This window comes from Egretta garzetta, unplaced genomic scaffold (assembly GCF_000687185.1).
Source record: "Egretta garzetta isolate BGI_Z169 unplaced genomic scaffold, ASM68718v1 scaffold277, whole genome shotgun sequence".
Classification (NCBI taxonomy): domain Eukaryota; kingdom Metazoa; phylum Chordata; class Aves; order Pelecaniformes; family Ardeidae; genus Egretta; species Egretta garzetta.
In genome coordinates, this window is record NW_009260271.1 from 467,496 (window position 1) to 473,084 (window position 5,589).

Below are 5,589 nucleotides of genomic sequence, written 5' to 3' on the forward strand. Positions count from 1 at the left end.
GGTTTACACACACACACACACGTGTATGTTGTATCTGTAAAACAACAAAATGGGAAACCAGTAATTGCTATCTGGTTTGTCCCATGGGACAGGAAGAAGAGAACTTTAGGTTGCATGCCATCCAGTGTAAAACTGAGGAGAGGAAATCGCTCCTTGGTGCTCCAGGCGTTTGGGTGCTCCTGCAATGGGCAGGCTGGCAGGACCCTGTCCCTCACAGGAGCCCTGGTCCTGGTCTCCGTCCTTCGGCTCAGCTTGAGCAAGTGGGATGGCTGCCAGGCTGGGGTGAAAGTGGACGGAGGTTTCATGCACATTTGGGAAGAGCCAGCAGAGGCGGGCAGACGTTACAACCCCCGTCCCTGCAGGGAGGGAAGGGATGTGTGCCTGCAGGCACTCCTGACACCCCCCCACTGGAAGGCAGGGTACCGAGACTGCACCCTCCCTACTCAAAGGGAGAGCATCGGGCGCTCTGCCCTCCTTTCCCCTCTAACTTGCTGGCTCAAAAAAATGTGAGGGCTTGGGAAAGTTGGACCACTTTGATTTGCACTCTGTGTCTGGAGATGTGAGCCACATTCCTACAGCCATCAGGGTAAAAGGGGGCCATGTAGAGGGCCAGGACTTTGCCAGTGTCCTGTGGAGGGGAGGGCTGCATCCCAGACTCGAGTCTTAGGAGACGCCCGGTCAGTGCCTTCGCCCCCTCCATCCTCATCCCCAGAGAACACTGCAGTGAGACACACACTCCCTTTGACACTGAGGACATATATCCACATATCATATCATACATCATGAGGAATCAAGCTCCATTTGCCCCTGTGCTCATCAAACTCCTGCCCTTTTAAAATCAAGTACACGATCCAATGATGCCAGGACCCATGGCTCCAAGTGGTGCATGAGATGGAGCAATCCAGGGAGGAAGAAGCTGTGGGAGTAAGGAGCAGGCTCAGGCACTATCGCATTTGTGCCTGGTCTGACAACATGGTTTTGACCAGTGCAGGACCCAAGGAAAGAGAAGGCTCAGGGGAGTCCCATCCCATACCTGGTGGGGGAATGAAGATGCAGGAGCCAGGCTCTTAGCAGTGCACAGCGGCAGGGTGATGGGCACACACTGAGGCATAGGGAATTCCACTGAAACAGAAGAAAAACACTTTTTCACTCTGAGGGTGCCTGGACACTGGAACCAGTTGCCCGAGGAGGTCATGGAGCCTCCATCTGTGCAGGTATCCCAGTCCCAGCTGGACACAGCCCTGGGCAACCGGCTCTAGGTGACCTCACTTTGAGCAGGGGTTGGACAAGGAGACCTCTGGAAGTCCCTCCAGCCTCAGGGCTCCTGTGGCTCTGAGGACACCCATAAGATGCAGTGCAAGAACATAGCGCTGACCGTGGCTTTGCCTTCCTACCACCTTTCCAAGAGGCAGTGAGTTCCTTGTCCCAGTGGGCTATGAAGCTAACAGGCACAGAGAGATGGGCTGCCGCTGGCCTGGGTGGTGCAAAAGGACTTTGTCACCAAACTGTGCGAGTGATGTGATCCAAAGCAGTAGGGCTGGGTCTGAGAGCAAAATATCCTCAGGCCCGGCGTGAGAGGCTGGCTTGGTCCCGCTGGGGCTGACTGCCCGCTGCATGCAGGGGAGCACACAGTCCCTTGCCCTTGCCTGGATCGTGCTGGCACAAGCTTTTGCCACTCAGCAATGGTTTTCCGTGACATCTTAGACTGTGCACAGGACGCGTTTGCTGAGCAGGTCCTGGGACCAGTGCATGCCTGTGGCTGGAGCTGGTGGCCCAGAAGGGCGGTGACAAGCCAAGGCACTCCAGGAGAAGGTTTCTGCCCCTCTATAGTAAAGACTTTGCATCTGAAGCCACACAGCTGAGACAGTTTTAGGTGTCCTGTGCATTTGAGTGCATTGATAAAAACCACACTTTTGCCAGCATTGTGTGTTTTGTTTTCTAAATAAATCTGCTTGGGGGTCTCCACTTTGCTTGTACTGGTGCCGCTGGAGGCACTGGCCAAGTGTTCAGGCGTTGCCACTGCATGGTGGTGCACCGGCTCCGGCAACACCAGGCAGCCACCGCACCTTCTCCTGAGTGAGCGACTCTACCGAATTCTCTTGGATGAGCAGGGGAGGGCAGCAGGAAAGGGAAAATGAAAACCCTTGCATTCACCGTGCCACAAGATTAGCGTGGAGATGTCATGCTGGAGAGCATATACTCCTGACACAAATCCTTACATGATCAGGAAGGGAGATAAGATGTCAGCTCTAATGATAACCCAGCTCAATAAAATAAAATAAACTTTCAAGCAATTATTAAAAAATAAAATGGATTCCGCTGGCATAATCTGACAACATACTGACAGTGGGAGCAGACGTGCATCATGATAAAGGAAAATCCCACCAGTAGAGTACAGTTCCATTAGATAAGCTGATACCTCATATAGCTCTGACGATTCGTGCCAGAGAAAAGCACTCTGAGTCCCTGGCCTCGAGTTCGCTATACAACTCCCATTAAGATTAGACAGTCCTGTGCTCCAGCTCTCTCCAGCCCTCTTGTTAGACCTTCCATCAGATAACGGAAGCTCTTGTCTCCCAGAGGGCAGAGACCCTTTGTTTTCCCAACCGGGCTGGTGCAGTGAGCGGGGTGACCCAGCCAGGCTCTGCCCCATGGTCACATCCAGCTGCCGGCGGGGACCCACAGGGCCTGAGCCTCTGCCTGTGGATCATCCTCCTCTTCCTAAACCAAAGACCTGTGGCGATGGTGGGCTGCAAGCTGTCCCCATCTCCTGTGTGGCACAAGCCTCTGGAGCACCTGCGGCGGAGCAGAAGGAATCCTGGGTAGATGTTCTGGGACGTTAAATCCACTTTCCATCTGTCCACGGATCTGTTTTCTTCACTGGTGTGACTGTGCTCATTCCCAGAGACAATGCACTTGTTTTACTCCACCTTCCTAGGCAAGCTCGTGCCTTCTTTGCTTTCCCCCCACCCACGCCTATGCCTAGCTGTGTTCGTTCTGTGATCACACCACAGATTCAGATCAGGTCTCCAGTAAATTTAAACCTGGCTATTAACAAGCAAGTTCTGTTCAGCACTGGGAGAGGCTTGACTCTACCTATCTCTGGCCTTTGGAAACTGCCCAAAGTAGTCACTGGAGGCTCTGGGGTGGAAACTCTCATCCTAAAACACTACCGAAGACCTCTAGCATCAGTTGCCATCTAGAGGTGGCAATCCTCCACCAATGAAGCTTAGGCAACCAGCTCAGCCTAGACCCTCGCTGTGGGGACGATGGGTCAGAATGGGGCTGCTCTGTAGAGTCTCTTCAAGTAGCTGGACAGAGGGACCTTTGGGGGACGAACGCTGTTCCTGGAGCTGCAAGCTGGATGGCTTATTCCTCCTGGCTGGCATGTTCTCACTCTTGCTTTGGGGTAGATTTGCACTGCTTAGAGGTACAAGTTGGGTCCCATCCAGGTGTATCACCATGGCTCCTCTGTGCGCCTTGGCCAGCAGAGAGAGACGTGCTTAAATGATGCCTCAGGAGATGATAGAAGTGGGTGAGACCAGAGCACAGAAAACAGTTCTGGTCAGGCACCACGTTGGGTGACCACAGCAAAACAGAATCTGGGAGGACATGTCACCCTGTATGCTGGCCCAGAAACCCACCATCTCCCAGCAAAAGTGGTATGGGTCACCACCAACCCGACTTTAATGGCACTGGCGCAAAGCCATGTTGTCCTGGTTTCGGCTGGGACAGAGTTAATTTTCTCCCTAGCAGCTGGCACAGGCTGTGGTTTGGGTTTAGCACCAGCAGGTTGATAACTCACTGATGGTTCAGTGGTTGCGGGGTAGTGCTTGGACTGGCCAAGGGCTTCTCAGCTTCCCCAGCTCTGCCAGGGGCACAAGGAGCTGGGAGGGGGCATGGCCGGGACAGCCGACCCCAAGTGGCCCCAGGGCTATTCCAGACTGGATGTTTTCTTCACTGGTGTGACTGTGCTCATTCCCAGAGACAATGCACTTGTTTTACTCCACCTTCCTAGGCAAGCTCGTGCCTTCTTTGCTTTCCCCCCACCCACGCCTATGCCTAGCTGTGTTCGTTCTGTGATCACACCACAGATTCAGATCAGGTCTCCAGTAAATTTAAACCTGGCTATTAACAAGCAAGTTCTGTTCAGCACTGGGAGAGGCTTGACTCTACCTATCTCTGGCCTTTGGAAACTGCCCAAAGTAGTCACTGGAGGCTCTGGGGTGGAAACTCTCATCCTAAAACACTACCGAAGACCTCTAGCATCAGTTGCCATCTAGAGGTGGCAATCCTCCACCAATGAAGCTTAGGCAACCAGCTCAGCCTAGACCCTCGCTGTGGGGACGATGGGTCAGAATGGGGCTGCTCTGTAGAGTCTCTTCAAGTAGCTGGACAGAGGGACCTTTGGGGGACGAACGCTGTTCCTGGAGCTGCAAGCTGGATGGCTTATTCCTCCTGGCTGGCATGTTCTCACTCTTGCTTTGGGGTAGATTTGCACTGCTTAGAGGTACAAGTTGGGTCCCATCCAGGTGTATCACCATGGCTCCTCTGTGCGCCTTGGCCAGCAGAGAGAGACGTGCTTAAATGATGCCTCAGGAGATGATAGAAGTGGGTGAGACCAGAGCACAGAAAACAGTTCTGGTCAGGCACCACGTTGGGTGACCACAGCAAAACAGAATCTGGGAGGACATGTCACCCTGTATGCTGGCCCAGAAACCCACCATCTCCCAGCAAAAGTGGTATGGGTCACCACCAACCCGACTTTAATGGCACTGGCGCAAAGCCATGTTGTCCTGGTTTCGGCTGGGACAGAGTTAATTTTCTCCCTAGCAGCTGGCACAGGCTGTGGTTTGGGTTTAGCACCAGCAGGTTGATAACTCACTGATGGTTCAGTGGTTGCGGGGTAGTGCTTGGACTGGCCAAGGGCTTCTCAGCTTCCCCAGCTCTGCCAGGGGCACAAGGAGCTGGGAGGGGGCATGGCCGGGACAGCCGACCCCAAGTGGCCCCAGGGCTATTCCAGACTGTAGGGCCTCATGCTCTGGGTGGGGAGTTAGCCTGGGGGAGTGCGATCACTGCTCGGGACGGGCTGGGCACTGGTCAGCGGATGGCAAGCAATTGTATCGTGCATCACTTGGTTTGTATATTCTCTATAGACTATTAGCATTATTATTACCACTACTTTTTTTTCTTTCCCTCTACTTTTTTTTTTATTAAACTGTCTTTATCTCCACCCACGAGTTCCACCTTTTTTTTCCCCCGATTCTCTCCTCCATCCCACTGGGGAGGTTGGAAGGAAGGGGGAGGGACCAGTTGGCTGCGTGGAGTTCAGCTGGCCACCGGGTTAAACCTCGACACGCCTCTAAAAGCTGGTTGATGTAGTCCCCACCCCACCTCGCTTACCTGGATTACCACCCAGTTTGGTGTCATCTGCAAACTTACTGAGGGCACACTCAATCCCCTTATCCAGGTCATTGATAAAGATGTTAAACAAGACCGGCCTTAGAACGGAGCCCTGGGGGACACCGCTTGTGACCAGCCGCCAACTGGATTTAGCTCCATTCACCACGACTCTCTGGGCTCGGCCAT